Consider the following 16,506-nt stretch of genomic DNA (forward strand, 5'->3'; position numbering starts at 1 on the left):
TATCTATAGAGAAAAACCCTATTGAAATTGGCTTCAAAAGCGTATGCAGTAAATACAGAACCATTGTCCTTATTCCCTAAGCAAAATCAATCATTGTAAGCAAAATAATGAACGGCTAAAGAACTGTCTACTTACAGAGATAGCCGAAGAACAATGACGGTTCCTACAAGGAGAAGGAACGCGTGGACAGATATTGAACACCAGATGGATAATAGAAAAAGCGAGGTAACACAATATACCAATGCAGCTCTGTTTCATAGATTAAGGAATACTAAGCTCATTAGCTCGTGGAATAAATCTGAATACTCACCAACATACAAGGCAAGCACGGTGTGTCAAGTTTAAAAACTCGACCACTGTAAACCAACCTTATTCAAAATGCGTCCAAAAGATTAAGATAAACCTCAACATCGCCACATATAATACTGGGTCACTCTCTACCGAGGAAGGATTCGAAGAAAAAAGGAGGAAGAACTCTCAAAAGTGAATTGGGATATTGTGGATATCAGTGAAAGTTAAAAAAAAAAGGGAGAGAGTCTTATCACATTCCCATCAGGTCCTTTATGGTTCTACAAAGGAGACGAGGAATCGATAGTTCAAGGCATCGGTTTCCTTATTAACAAAAGAATTGCCAACAGAATTGTGTCAATAAACCAAATCTCAACAAGGGTGATCTACTTAAAGATCAAAATAAGATATATCCTAAAGATCATTCAAGTCCCTACTACAGGACATCCAGCCGAAGAGTTCAAATATTCTACGATCAAATATCCTGTGCCATCAAGGAAAATCCTGCCCACTTCTAAATAACAGCTTCTTTAAAAATAAAAAACACAGAAAATGGACATTGGGAAAGCCCCGATGAAAACACAAGATACAAAATCGACTATTTCTTGACAGAAAATAATTATTTAAAAACGTAAAATGTGTTAAAACAGTTTAGTACAAGCAGTAACATATAAATATCTCTCTTCAATCCTGACCCCCCGGAGGGAGTGTATTATAGTGGTCGACGTGATGTCGTGTATTGTCCGTCTCCAAAGATCTCTGTCTCTGGTCATTTCTTTTAACTCATGTATAGGTCTTTTGCATATTCCCGTAATTTGATCGATCCATCTTGTTGGGGATCTTCCTCGTGATCTTCGGCCTTCCATCTTTCCTTGTATAATGAGTCTTTCCATGTTTTCTGTGTTTACTCTCATAACATGTTCAAAGTATTTTAATGGTTGGAGATGGACTTTACTGGAGAGTCGTTGGCTAACTTTTAGCTCTCTTAAAATTGAATTGTTTGTCCTATGGTCGGTCCAAGGAATTCGTAGCATTCGTCTCCAACAGAACATTTCAGTGGCGTCTATCTTTCTTCTTTCCGAATTTCTCAGGGAAATATATAAATACATAGGACATGAAATTATGATTGACAGTTAATGGCCTTCGATTGTGGAGATTGGCTTCATGAAGACGACTTCCTACAGTATGACACACAGCCTATGGTTACCTGGTGTCGCTACCAATTCAGGTGCTGTAATTGTTGGTTGTCTTCTAGCGGTTAATACTAAAAATCGGTCTTTAGCTGCAGTTGTAGTTCGCTCACCTCCTAGATTATACTGGACTTCCAGTGTCACAAAAATGCCGCCACAATTGACTTGTAACACTTTGGGAGACTCTCATGCGCTCAAATACATTAGTTTGCCGCATGCCACATTGAAGAAAGCCTACGCATCCCTATTTATCTCATCCAAAGTTCCTAAATGACGTCGTTCCATGATAAAAAACAATATTTTCAATGCACTAAGTAAACAAGAACTTTATAGCATGAACAAAATCGAAACTATTAGAATATTTACTGCAGTGTAAAACCTCTAGTTTGTTCCTCTCCTATAAACAGTTTTGTCAAATCGCCTAATGAGAACAATAGTGGCGAAACACGAAAATCAACGTTTTTGAGTTAAGTCCATCAACCGACATCTAAATATGCCCTCTTTTGTGTGCAGTATCGGCTAACAATTATTTAATTTCCTTATTACTAGAGGGCGCCTACAAGCCTTTAAATATGGTATTGTGAATTTGTCAAATATTTTGATGCATTTACGACGAAAGTACACCAAACTTTATATCAACACTGGCGAATCTGTATACGCCGTGCGTGCATGTATTTGAAATATTAGACATCTTATTAAAGATAGTGGTGCAATGTGCAATAGTGGCGAATGAGCACTTTTGCCTGTGTGGTCGTTTTTACTTTTGTGTTTTTTTTATAAAACTTCTTATAGAGAAACTCAGTTTCAATCGTTATTACGTACTTAGAAATAGCAAATCAAGAAAGCGACTATCCACTTTGGATCAGTATTGTTTAATTCCACACTATCGAGAACCAATATTCATTTCTAAAAAGAAGTCTTACAAAATAAATCAATGCCTTTTACCCACAATGCCACAATCATTTCTTTAGTAGTTTGAAATACGAAACATACGTGAGTGAAATGATGAATTTAATTTTATCTACTATTCATAGTTCTTTTGCCTACTTTTTATCTTGTATCATGTTTATCGTTTTCTTGTTAACAGACATAATGTTAATAGGTAATTATTACTTAAGATCTTATTTTGTTATTGAAGATATTCTTCTTTAGCGGCGAATCGATTGAGGGTAAAATTGTACATTTACCGCGCTCCTGCGCACACTGACAGTATGTAGTTCATTGCTAATCTTTCAAGATAGGTATGTATGTATCTGTAACCGTGCAAATAAGTCATTAAAAGAATATATTAGTGGTTTTAGGAAATGTATTATTTATTATAATTCTTGTGTTTTTGGATTAATAAAATATTATGTAAGCATAACATTTTTACACTATATGTCGCCGTGTTGTGTAATTATATCCGAAACTTACATGTCTATCTCTAGTGCCTCGATGGAGTACTTAGTTAGAAATGCGTTAGCACAGAGATTGGAAGGTTGCGGGTTCAATTCCCGGGCGATTAATATTTTTTTTATTTTTGGTTGTTTTAATAAAAATTTTTTGAAAGTGGTAGATAAGAAAGTTAGTTTGATTTTTAAATAAAATACAAATAACCTTTTAAGTATATTTACTTCGTTTAAATTACCTATTATATAATAGAAGAATATCTTCTTACGTGCGTACATAGTACACACACATTCTTTTTTTTCTATTGTAAGTACTTTAGTTTTATTTTGCGAATAACTGTTTGGTGTGTACAATAAAATATTTTATTTGATGCGTTTAATTTATTTTTAAAAGTAAATTTTTCAATTATTTAAAACAGAAACTAAACTGTTGTAGTATAGTAGTAGTAAAGTATAGTGGCGAAACATCAAATTAAACATCCTCGATAATGCAATAATGGCCTAACGCAGAAAAAAAAATCAAAAATAATAACAATGTCTATCTTTTCTTCAAATAAAATTACTTTTACTAATTGGTTTAAATGACGAGAAGCATATTCTTATAAAAATTCTGCAAAATTATTACCTATTAGTCAGTTATACTGTTTAGCAGTCTCATCAAAACTTCAAATAAGATTATCTTTAAATGTTTATTTTGAAGTTTCGTCACTATTGTTCTCACCAGGCGAAATATTCGTTATCACTTTTGCCGTTATGTTTTAATCCAACTTTATAGTTTGACGTAACGTAGACGTAGACGCAACGGAGACGGAAGAAACGGACTGGAAACGTAAGAAAATAATATGCCAATTTATAATTCGACGTAGCGGAATTTTTGCGCATGAGTAGAAAGAATGACTTAATTCAACAACATAGCCTATGCATTATACTATGCATAATTATACATTATACGAACCGTAAACAAACTTTGTGTTTATTTATTTATACTATTATTTATTATAATATATAGGTATCCGTTTTGGTGTTACATGGATTAGGAAATACACGAAGGTATGCTCCTTAGTGCCGTGGTATTTCCAACTACCTATTTTGTTTCATTCCTAGTCTTTAAAATGTTTAATGATGTTTATATTGGATTTACCTATCGTATATGTGTGTATAACCCAGAATTAGACTAAAAAACAACTCATATTTATCTGAAATATTGAAATTACACCATGATATATTTTTATTAAATTAATAACTTAATTGTAACAAATAATTAACAAAATTCGAATATTTTAATAAACACCTCAACCTTACAAAATGGATGAGGGCGTGTCCACTTTGGGCTTTGGGTGACAGAACAAAATTCTTGATTTTGATTGGCCAGACATAAGAAACGCACTGTAAAAGATGAAAGTTGGTAAACTCTTCCGTTACGTTACGTTTCTCTTACGTTCCGTCAGGCGCTTGCGTTCATTTATAAACAAGAGTACACAAAACTCGGTGTTGAACTTTTCTAGTGCGTCTACGTTACGTCTACGTCGACGCCACGTCAAACTATAAATCCAACTTTACTCACAAAAATCGACAGGATAAGCCACTGCATAAATTCAATTGAAATTAAATGATCACGTGAATTTATTTTTATTAATTTTATTATGTTATAAAAATATCCCTATGTAGATTGTAGACTTTTCAGATGTGTGTAAAAATATAAATCTTCATTTTTTTGTGAAACTAAATTCTGTTAGTGAAATCTTCCGAGTCCGGCCCTGTTTCTAAACTACCTGTTTCTCTCCGCTTTCATCAGGCTAAGTTGGTTTGCTCTCAGCTCTCGTTAATTACTTATGTATGAAACATACGGTCGTAGTTTGTAGTTTACTATACAAAAATAATACACGTACATATACATAGACGAAGTGAAGTTATTTAAAAACAGGTAGTTATAGTTTTGTGAATTAGAAGCAGAAGTTTTTTATTTATAAACATGATAAACAACTGTGTTCATAACGTTTCCTTAGTTAGATTTAATTTAACCAACCAGGTAAGCAAAAGCAACTCTATTATTATCATGTAACTTTACTACAAGTGTATAAGATTAAATATATAATTTTATCTATAATATTGTTGTTATTTTGTGTACATAAATAATGCTTGTAAGTTTGATAGAAAAGTGGTGGGTATTTTTGTACTACCTTTAAATTAAAATGTAAATAAATACACATTCCTCAGGCGTTTCTCACGAACTCACGTTTTTGTTGGTATTTGGGTAATGTAATATTAATCTAGGAAATCTTTTTAATGCCTTCGCATTCACCACTTCTTCCTCATAAATGATGCTATTAATTACAAATTAGTATAAAGACGTTTGTACTTCTAGCAGTTGGTAGATTTTTATATGCGTTTTATTAGTCCAGTTGTTCAGGTCGTTTATATCGACTTGTCAAGACACATATTTCTTGCGGTATTATAAAAATATGCTAATCCGTTGAGGAATGACTGAATATTTACTTTAGTAGTAACAGAAACTAACGTCTTCAAACGGTTATTTCGAACAACCCCAACCAAGGTAACGAATTTTGGACAATTTCAACCATTTTTCGTAGCAAATAACAACATTTTATACAGTAAAAACAATACATTGTTATATTTTTATTTTTAAATTCAGAATTTTTCCTATGTAAACTTATAACCGAAAAAGTTTTGAACCACCAAAAATTATGCACATTTTCATCCTGAACGGATTAACGGATTCCGCTAATGTGTTTTTATTATTTTAGATTTTTCTTTGGTATTTACACTGTTAGACGGATGATTACTCAAACTCCTTTTTTGAGCTTTTGAGCTTATACCGGGTGAAAGAAAAGAAATGTTTTTCTTATGTTAAGTTTGAGACACCCTGTAGGGATGACAAGGTGCAAGGGTAGATGTACATCAACATTGTGTTATAGTCTTATGTTTTGTGAACATTTTGGTTTTTGAATATCCCTGATATCTCGAAAAACAAAGAAAATAGACGGTTTTATTCTTTAACATGTTTTTTAACTGAAACAATACTAAATTAACAATAAAAAATAACAACAGTTAACAAAACTTTAAAAATAGAAAGAAACATAACGTAAACTAATCTCGCGAGTTCTCATAAGTGATCAATAGGATTCATGTCGGGACTGTGAGCGGCCCAATCCGATATTCGAATATTTACTTCATTTAAATATTGAGTAATAACACGGTTCCGTGGAGAGGCCTTGCCTTATCATGCATTATAAGGTGCGAAAGGTCCATAAATAAGGTGCGAAAGGAACAAAGTGTTCAAAGAGAGAAAATCTCTGTTATGTACCTCCCGCTATTTAAAAATCTTCCAGGTAAAGACAGCAAATCAGATCTTGCTGTCAAGGAAATTCCACCCCAAAATATCACAGAGCCCTCATTAAAAAATCTCATCTCTCTTATTAGTCCAGGGCGCATCTGTTTTGAGATAGACGCTGAGAGGTGACTCAAATTTTTTTGCAGAAATTGCTTGAAAATAACTCAAATAATAATATTTGAGTTATCCTCCCACTCAAAATGGTCCGGAACATTGTTTAAATAATCAAAATGTCAAAATATGGAGGAAAAATTCGATTTTTTTATTAGTTTTTTGATTATAACTTTAAAACTATCCATTTCTTAGAAAAGTTGTACTGACATAAAAGTTGCGTAATTAAATTTCCTACAATACAGAATTGGTTAAAAATTTAAAAAATAGTCACCCTTGTTGCAAAATAGCAATAATTGCGAAAAACCATACAAAAACAAGTATTCGCATTTTACGTTTTTCAACTATTTACGCTACACTTAGGACCTTCATATTTTACCCAGAAAAACTCTATGATATAGTAAAACAACACTGTAAATTTCATTAAGATCGGTTTAATAGATTTTGCAAAATAAATTTTGCAATCCAGCTTTCGCAAAAAAATTCATTTTTTTAAATGTTGCAGGACTGAAAATAAAGCAGATAGCAAGTTGAATTTTTTTTGCTTATAGAAGTGTACTGTACCTTTCATTTGCAATTTGCAAAATTAAAATCGATTAATTACCACGGCGTCAGAAAATTTTTTAAATAAACATTAATTTTTGGTGCTACGCGCAGGACAGCGGTGTTCGATTCACACAAGTTGATTTCCACTAAAATTTCTTCCAATCTTTATCTAATATATTATTTTCTTACTCTATATTTTGTTGTATTTAATATTTTAATTCCACAAAAATCAAACTAATTTTATTATTGTTTTGTGAAATATTTTTTAAACAATTGCATATGTTTAAAAATAATAAACTTTTATTCTCTAAGTTAAAATAACAAAGAAAGTTTTTGCTAAAAAAAGTGGTATTTCAAAAGATAGAGTATGTGTTTTTATTTTGCAATAAACAAATTTATTTATTTATATCGAAATGTAATAAAAATTAAAATGTATCAATCATTATCAAAGGTAATTAGAATGCGCAATCAGAGCAAACTATCCGCTGTCCTGCGCGTAGTACCAATAATTAATGTTTATTTAAAAAAATTCCTGACGCCGTGGTAGTTAATCGATTTTAATTTTGCAAATTTCAAATGAAAGGTACAATACACTTCTATATGCAAAAAAAATTTCAACTTGCTATCTGCTTTATTTTCAGTCCTGTAACATTTTGAAAAAATGAATTTTTTTTGCGAAAACTGGATTGCAAAATTAATTTTGCAAAATCTATTGAACCGATCTTAATGAAATTTACAGTACTGTTTTACTGTATTATAAAGTTTTTCTGGGTGAAATATGAAGGTCCTAAGTGTAGCATAAATGGTTGAAAAACGTAAAATGCGAATACTTGTTTTTTGTATGGTTTTTTCGCAAATATTGCTATTTTGCAACAAGGGTGACTATTTTTTAAATTTTTAACCAATTCTATATTGTAGAAAATTTAATTAAGCAAATTTTATGTCAGTACAACTTTTCTCGGAAATGAATACTTTTAAAGTTATAATAAAAAAACGAAGAAAAAAATCGAATTTTTCCTTCATTTTTTGACATTTTGATTATTTAAACAATGTTCCGGACCTTTTTGAGAGGGAGGATAACTCAAATATTATTATTTGAGATATTTTCAAGCAATTTCTGCAAAAAATTTGAGTCACCTCTCAACGTCCAAATGTACTAATATTTTTACAGATGCTCCCTGGTGTATATCTTGCCCAATGCATACCGCTCACCTGGTCCACAAAAAACTTTTAAAAAGAAATCCCACGGAACTTTGGCACGGCAGTCGTCCGTGTGAAATATTAAAATGTAACAGAAAAAGATAAAAGACAGCGTTTAGACACAGCGATAAATCGCAGCAATTTATCGATATCAATTGAGTTGCTTCAATTTATCGTTGTGTGTAAACGGTACATCGTAGCGATTTATCGGAATTGGATTGGAGTTGGTATCAGATTGCATCAATTTATTGTAACGATCGAGTTGTTTCAGTTTATGATCAATCGAAACAATTTATCCCAGCGTCTAAACAGCTTTAAGTGGCGTTTAGACACCGCGATAAATCGCAACAATTTATTGTGACCATAAATTACTGCGATTTATTGATTCTTTTAAAGCTGTTTAAACGCTGCGATAAATTGTTGCGATTGATTATAAACTGAGACAACTAGATAGTTATAATAAACTGATGCAATCCGATTCCAACTTCAATCCAATTCCGAGAAATCGCTGCGATGTACCGTTTGCACACAACGATAAATTGAAGCAACTCGATTGATATCGATAAATTGCTGCGATTTTTCGCTGTGTCTAAAAGCTGCCTTAAAAGAATCAATAAATCACAGCAATTTATCGTTACAATAAATTGCGATTTATCGCGGCGTCTAAACGCCACTTAAAAACTGACGTGATTCAACCCAAGGTGAAATCGCCAAATTTCTCTCAAAATTTGTAATTTATGGTCCTTAAGCTAACACCAAACCCTAATTTTTATTGCCTCTGTACACTATTTTTATTGTCCTGAAGGAGGTGGATCTTTTTGGGATGGAATTGTTTGTAATCAGTAAAATGACACAATTCAAAGAAATTTAACATACAGGTGCTAAAGCGTCCCCCTTTCCACTAAGCTAGTGAGCTGATAAGTGTCATGGTAATTTTATTATGTAGTGGTCTATGTTGTGTTAACATTTTTATCATTGTATGAATTAACCAATCTATTAAAAATTTTACCCCGTTTACTTTGATATTCTTGGGGACATGATGATCCCACTGATTTTATCATAAAAGTAAGTAAGTATTTATTAATTTTACAGTACTGTGGGGTGCAAAATTTGCTTTCTTTCCATTTCATTATTATACAGGGTGTCCCGAAAAGATTGGTCATAAATTATACCATAGATTCTGGGGTCAAAAATAGGTTGATTGAACCTCACTTACCTATATACAATAGTGCACACAAAAAAAGTTATAGCTCTTTGAATTTAAAAAATGAAAATCGAATTTTTTTCATATATCGAAAACCCTTAGATTTTTTATTGAAAATGGACATGTGGCATTCTTATGGCAGTAACATCTTTTAAAAAAATTAAAGTAAAATTTATGCACCCCATAAAAATTTTATGGAGGTTTTGTTCCCTTAAACCCCCCAAACTTTTGTGTACGTTCCAATTAAACTATTATTGTGGCACCATTAAACAAAATGTTTTTAAAACTTTTTTGCCTCTTAGTACTTTTTCTATAAGACAGTGTTTATCGAGATATTTTGAATATAATATGTCGAATCCACCACATATTTGTATATAGTTAAGTTCGATTATAGAGACCTGTTAATAATCTGAAAACTTATTTATAATTTACATTTTTTGAAAAAGAAGCCACATCTCGATAAAAGATGACTTATCAAAAAAAGACTAAAAGGCAAAAAAGTTTTAAAAACACTGTGTTTAACTAATGGTACCATAATAATAGTTTAATTGGAACGTACACAAACATTTGGGGGGTTTAAAGGAACAAAACCCCCATAAATTTTTTATGTAAATATATTAAAAAAGAAGCCGTATATCGATAAAAACTGGCTTATCGAAAAAATACTAAGAGCCAAAAAAGTTTTAAAAACGTGTTTAACTAATGGTACCACAATAATGAATTAATTGGAACGTACACAAAAGTTTGGGGGGTTTAAGGGAACAAATCCCCCATAAAAATTTTATGGTGTGGACAAATTTCACTATAATTTTGTTTTAAGTTGTTCCTTCCATAAGTATGATACATGTCTATTATCAATAAAAAATCTCTAATAGTTTTCGATATATTGAAAAAAATCGATTTTCATTTTGTAACTTCAAAGGGCTGTAACTTTTTTTATGAGCATCTTTGTACTAAGGTAAGTTAGGTTCAATCGAACTATTTTTGACCCCAGAATGTGTGGTATAATTTATAACCAATCTTTTCGGGACACCCTGTATATTTTCTCTCTCTTTGCCGACGTTTAAATTGGTAAACCGCTTCAACACGTCGTTGGTACGAACCTTTATGGACCAAGAGCTAGCAACGTCGGGAAAACAGTGATTTTAAGACACTTGGTTTTTTAATATATTATTCCCTATGCTTCCTTGAACACTTTACCGGCCAGCTGGCTACTGAGACAGGTTGCGTTTATTACTTCGCAGCGCACCTGTACAGGTAAATATATCGAATTTAAAATTATTTTAAGACGAAAAATTTTTTTCCACCTACCTCTACCGAAAGTATACTTTTCCGGACCTAATTGTAGGGAGCAAAGATGTACTTTTCCTCCCTAGGGAGGAAAATATTTTTCCTCCCTAGGGAGGAAAAGTAAAAATGACGTCATGGTATTTCATTCATGAAATATAACTTATTGACGCCCTGTACAATATCTATTTTCTATTACATAAGTATCTATACATTTTAACGTTTATTTAAAAACACTCTCTATTTTGCAGAATGGTAAAAAACAGTAAATTGTTATTCTGATTTAACAATGTTTACATTAATAATTTGACTTATATTTGACAGTTGACAGTTATATTGTACCTACTTGTTAGTTTTAGTTCTAATAAATTTTGTTGGTTAGTTACATAAATAAATTAAGTAAAATTGAAAAAATGACTTGTTATTTGAGGAAGGTGGAAAAACCATATGTATAACATGGGAGTAAAGTGCCTTTTCCTCCCTTGAATGATTACTGCCCTCCGCTACGCGTCGGGCAGTAAACTTCATTCTCGGGAGGAAAAGTAGCACTTTCCTCCCTTGTTATACAAATAGCTATTTGCCATTACTTTTTAAACATTATTAGAAATATGAATTATAATTGCCAGGCATTTCTGTGATTGCTAAATATGCGCCAGACGCTATTTTTTATAAATAATAATTGAAAAATTTAAATCATTTTAGTATGTCTGAAATTTTAATATTATATTATTTACACATAAATCAATGCAAAATTAATTTGCCAGGCATTAATTCGGTTGCATTCACCAGCCAGATGGATTTAAAATCATAAAAATAATGTATAATTTCAGCAAAACGATCGCTGGTTGGGTTAAGAAACTAGACAAACAAAAGATACGACAATTTCGGGGGTGAATGTTGTCCGCACATGTTATAGATGGGTCAGTCACAATAAATTCACAGTTTGTTAACGATTCTTGTCGAGTTTCTATTTAGTGAAAAGTAATTGTGATACAATATAATGGCAAATAAAATACAATGTGTGTTTTGCAAGGAAAAAACGAGAATGTAATAACTTTTGTGGATGAAAAACTGTTGAAGTGTAAAGACGTTTTAAGTGCGCGTATTAAATACAATTTAAAATATAATAATGTACGTACAGTTACCGAACCAAGTGAATACCACTGATGGATACCATAAAAAATGTTACAATTCTTTTGCAGCCTTAATGGCTAAGTATCGTAACATATCTGACATTAATTCAGTTTTGTCAAATCTTCGCCATACATCAAGTTCTTCGCTGTCAAGTGTGAGTGACACAAGTTATATAATATATTATATCATATTCATAAATACAAGTATACATTTTGATACGACTTCAATTTCATTTTATCCTTTTTTTTTCTATGATTATTTAATTTGAAAACATTAATTTAAACAATTTAAATGAAAAAAATGATTCCCAGAATAAAAAATATTATTTTTTATTATGTTATTGAAAATTTCGACAATAATTTTTATTTATTAACATTTTACATATTTAATTCTGTCATTATTAGCTAGGTTGAGATAAATAAAAATTTCTTTAAATACCGTAGGTAGATTTATTCCTGTCTCTTTCCGCCAGTCTACTCTACCGCTATCTTTCTGTAATAACTAATATATTACTGGAATACCCTACAACTTTAATTTGATCTGGCTGATGACTGCAACCGAGTTAATGTCTGGCAAATTAATTTTGCATTTATTTATGTGTTAATAATATAATATTAAAATTACAGACATACTAAAATGATGTAAACTTTTCTATTATTATTTATAATAAATAGCGTCTGGAGCGCATTTAGCAACCACAGAAATGTCTGGCAATTATAATTCATGTTTCTAATAATGTTTAAAAAGTAATGACAAAAAAAATTTTCGTCTTAAACTAATTTCAAATATATTTACCTATATATTTTGTTTGTCTTATTTCTTAACATAGCCAGCGTACGTTTTGCTGAAAATATATATCATTTTAAACGATTTTAAATCCATCTGGCTGGTGACTGCAACCGAGTTAATGTCTGGCAAATTAATTTTGCATTTATTTATGTGTTAATAATATAATATTAATATTACAGACATACCAAAATGATTTAAATTTTTCTATTATTATTTATAATAAATAGCGTCTGGCGCACATTTAGCAACCACAGAAATGTCTTTCAATTGTAATTCATGTTTCTGATAATGTTTAAAAAGTAATAGCAAAAAAAATTTTCGTCTTAAACTTATTTCAAATTTATTAACCTGTATCTTTTGTTTGTCTTATTTCTTAACCCAACCAGCGATCGTTTTGCTGAAAATACACATTATTTTTATAATTTTAAATCCATCTGACTGGTGAATGCAACCGAATTAATGTCTGGCAAATTAATTTTGCATTTATTTATGTGTTAATAATATAATATTAAAATTACAGACATACTAAAATGATCTAAATGTTTCTATTATTATTTATAATAAATAGCGTCTGGCGCATATTTAGCAACCACAGAAATGTCTGGCAATTGTAATTCATGTTTCTGATAATGTTTAAAAAGTAATGGCAAAAAAATTTTCGTCTTAAACTAATTTCAAATATATTTACCTGTATTTTTTGTTTGTCTTATTTCTTAACCCAAACAGCGATCGTTTTGCTGAAAATACACATTATTTTTTTTATGATTTTAAATCCATCTGGCTGGTGAATGCAACCGAATTAATGTCTGGCAAATTAATTTTGCATTTATTTATGTGTTAATAATATAATACTAAAATTACAGACATACTAAAATGATTTAAATTTTTCTATTATTATTTATAATAAATAGCGTCTGGCGCACATTTAGCAACCACAGAAATATCTGGCAATTATAATTCATGTTTCTAATAATGTTTAAAAAGTAATGACAAAAAAATTTTTCGTCTTAAACTAATTTCAAATATATTTACCTCTATCTTTTGTTTGTCTTATTTCTTAACACAGTCAGCGATCGTTTTGCTGAAAATACACATTATTTTTATTATTTTAAATCCATCTGGCTGGTGAATGCAACCGAATTAATGTCTGGCAAATTAATTTTGCATTTATTTATGTGTTAATAATATAATATTAAAATTACAGACATACTAAAATGATTTAAATTTTTCTATTATTATTTATAATAAATAGCGTCTGGCGCACATTTAGCAACCACAGAAATATCTGGCAATTATAATTCATGTTTCTAATAATGTTTAAAAAGTAATGACAAAAAAATTTTTCGTCTTAAACTAATTTCAAATATATTTACCTCTATTTTTTGTTTGTCTTATTTCTTAACACAGTCAGCGATCGTTTTGCTGAAAATACACATTATTTTACCCGTGTTGAGCTGGCCCCCCCCACTTGCAAAAATTAAAAAACAAATAGCCCTGATTTATGAGCTATTTATGAGCTCTCATATTCCGCAAACTAAAAATTTTGAGCTCGTTCCACTGAGCAGGAATTTAATACCCTAGTTTTTTAATACTTAAAAATAGGAATATTGAATCGGTTTTTGCGGCAGAATTACGAGCTATTTATGAGCTCTTGAAATTATATAGTTTCGATTTTTGAGCTCATCCCCTTCACCCCCAAACAACCCTTTAATTGATTTAACTTAAGAGAAAGATGCTGAGAAAACTTAAAATATATCGTATTGCGGATATAATTCATATAGCTTATATACTCTAAGAATAAACTATTAAATCAAGAGCATTTCGATTATTGAGCTACAACCCCTTCGCAAGAAAACCACCCTATCTTCCCGGCTTAAGAGAAAGTTGTACTTAAAATGCATTAAACTAATTATTTGGCGACTACATATCATTTAATAATTTATAAGCTTCCAAATTACGCGCATTTAGATCAGTAGATTGCAATTTATTTTGTATAGTGCAGTCACTGAAGGTAAAAATCAACGATTACCTTCAATTTCGGTGAACCTTCATCGATTTTCACGAAAATTGGTCAGTAGTTAGAGGATACGTCAAGAAACAAAGGTGACATGGTACCACCTTGCGCCTTTACCCTGAGGGTGGATACCGCCCCTTCTCGGGGGTGAAAATTATTTTATAAAAAATAAATGCACAAATCAATAAAAGAACAAATTAAAAGCAAAATTTATTATATAAAGTTAATAAAATAAGTCAATACTTTTTAAGTTATTAAAGATCAAAGATTTTAATAATTTGTGAAAAAAATGCATGTTTTGAAAAGGTTTTTTGTAAATCACTGAAAAACTTTAAGTTTTTACAAAAAAGTTAATAGTAGTTTAATTCGTATAGCTTATACTCTAAGAATAAACTCTTAAATCACGCGTCTTTCGATTATAGAGCTACAACCCCTTCGCAAGAAAACGACCCCATATTCCCGGCTTAAGAGAGAGTTGTTCCTAAAATAATTTAAATTAATTATTTGGCGACTACATATCGTTTAATAATTTATGAGCTTGCAAAATATACGCATCTCAATTATTGAATTGCCATTTTCTTTCTATAGTGCAGTCACTGAAGGTAAAAATCAACTAGTACCTTCGATTTCGGTAAATCTCCATTTATTTTCACGAATTGACAATAACAACTTGGGGTTTTAGCCTGGGGTATATGTCACCCCTTCTCGGGAGTGAAAATTACTTTATTAAAAATAACCCCACAAATCGAGAGAGGGACAAATTGTAAGCAAAATTTGTTATATAATGTGATTAAAATAAATCAATACTTTTTGAGTTATTAAAGATCAAATATTTTAATTTTTGGAAAGAAAATGCATGCTTTAGAGCGATTTTTCATAAATGACTCAAAAACTGTAAGTTTTTACAAAAAAGTTTTCATCACTAAAATTGAAGCTAATAAAAAATATAATAAATTGCTTACTTGAAAAACCCTTTAATGTTAATTTAAAGTAAGTTATTGGTAATTAAATGTATATTTTTTTCCGCGACTCTTAAAATCTAAGGGTTCAAGCTTAAATAACGGGAAAGAGATGCATTTTATAACACTTAGGTACTAAATACTTGTCAAAGTACTTAGAAATACCTATGAAAAATAAGATGCAGAAAAAGTTGATAGTATCAAAATCCGCTCACCAATTTTCGTGAAAATGAATGTAGATTTACCGAAATCGAAGGTACTAGTTGATTTTTACCTTCAGTGACTGCACTATAGAAAGAAAATGGCAATTCAATAATTGAGATGCGTATATTTTGCAAGCTCATAAATTATTAAACGATATGTAGTCGCCAAATAATTAATTTAAATTATTTTAAGAACAACTCTCTCTTAAGCCGGGAATATGGGGTCGTTTTCTTGCGAAGGGGTTGTAGCTCTATAATCGAAAGACGCGTGATTTAAGAGTTTATTCTTAGAATATAAGCTATACGAATTAAACTACTATTAACTTTTTTGTAAAAACTTAAAGTTTTTCAGTGATTTACAAAAAACCTTTTCAAGACATGCATTTTTTTCACAAATAATTAAAATCTTTGATCTTTAATAACTTAAAAAGTATTGACTTATTTTATTAACTTTATATAATAAATTTTGCTTTTAATTTGTTCTTTTATTGATTTGTGCATTTATTTTTTATAAAATAATTTTCACCCCCGAGAAGGGGCGGTATCCACCCTCAGGGTAAAGGCGCAAGGTGGTACCATGTCACCTTTGTTTCTTGACGTATCCTCTAACCACTGACCAATTTTCGTGAAAATCGATGAAGGTTCACCGAAATTGAAGGTAATCGTTGATTTTTACCTTCAGTGACTGCACTATACAAAATAAATTGCAATTTACTGATCTAAATGCGCGTAATTTGGAAGCTTATAAATTATTAAATGATATGTAGTCGCCAAATAATTAGTTTAACGCATTTTAAATACAACTTTCTCTTAAGCCGGGAAGATAGGGTGGTTTTCTGGC

The 16,506-nt window shown here is 30.7% G+C and overlaps 1 protein-coding gene across 1 annotated transcript in view; it reads left to right on the forward strand.

Annotated features, from left to right (window-relative positions):
* The first annotated feature begins 4,631 nt into the window (after positions 1–4,631).
* LOC114330789 (uncharacterized) overlaps positions 4,632–16,506 on the forward strand; it is a 214,083-nt gene continuing 202,208 nt past the window's right edge. The window contains exon 1 of the mRNA XM_028280196.2: positions 4,632–4,895. The gene's annotated coding sequence lies outside the window, so the exon portion shown is untranslated. The remainder of the gene's footprint in view (positions 4,896–16,506) is intronic.

The sequence above is a fragment of the Diabrotica virgifera genome, chromosome 10 (assembly GCF_917563875.1).
Source record: "Diabrotica virgifera virgifera chromosome 10, PGI_DIABVI_V3a".
NCBI classification, from domain to species: Eukaryota; Metazoa; Arthropoda; class Insecta; order Coleoptera; family Chrysomelidae; genus Diabrotica; species Diabrotica virgifera.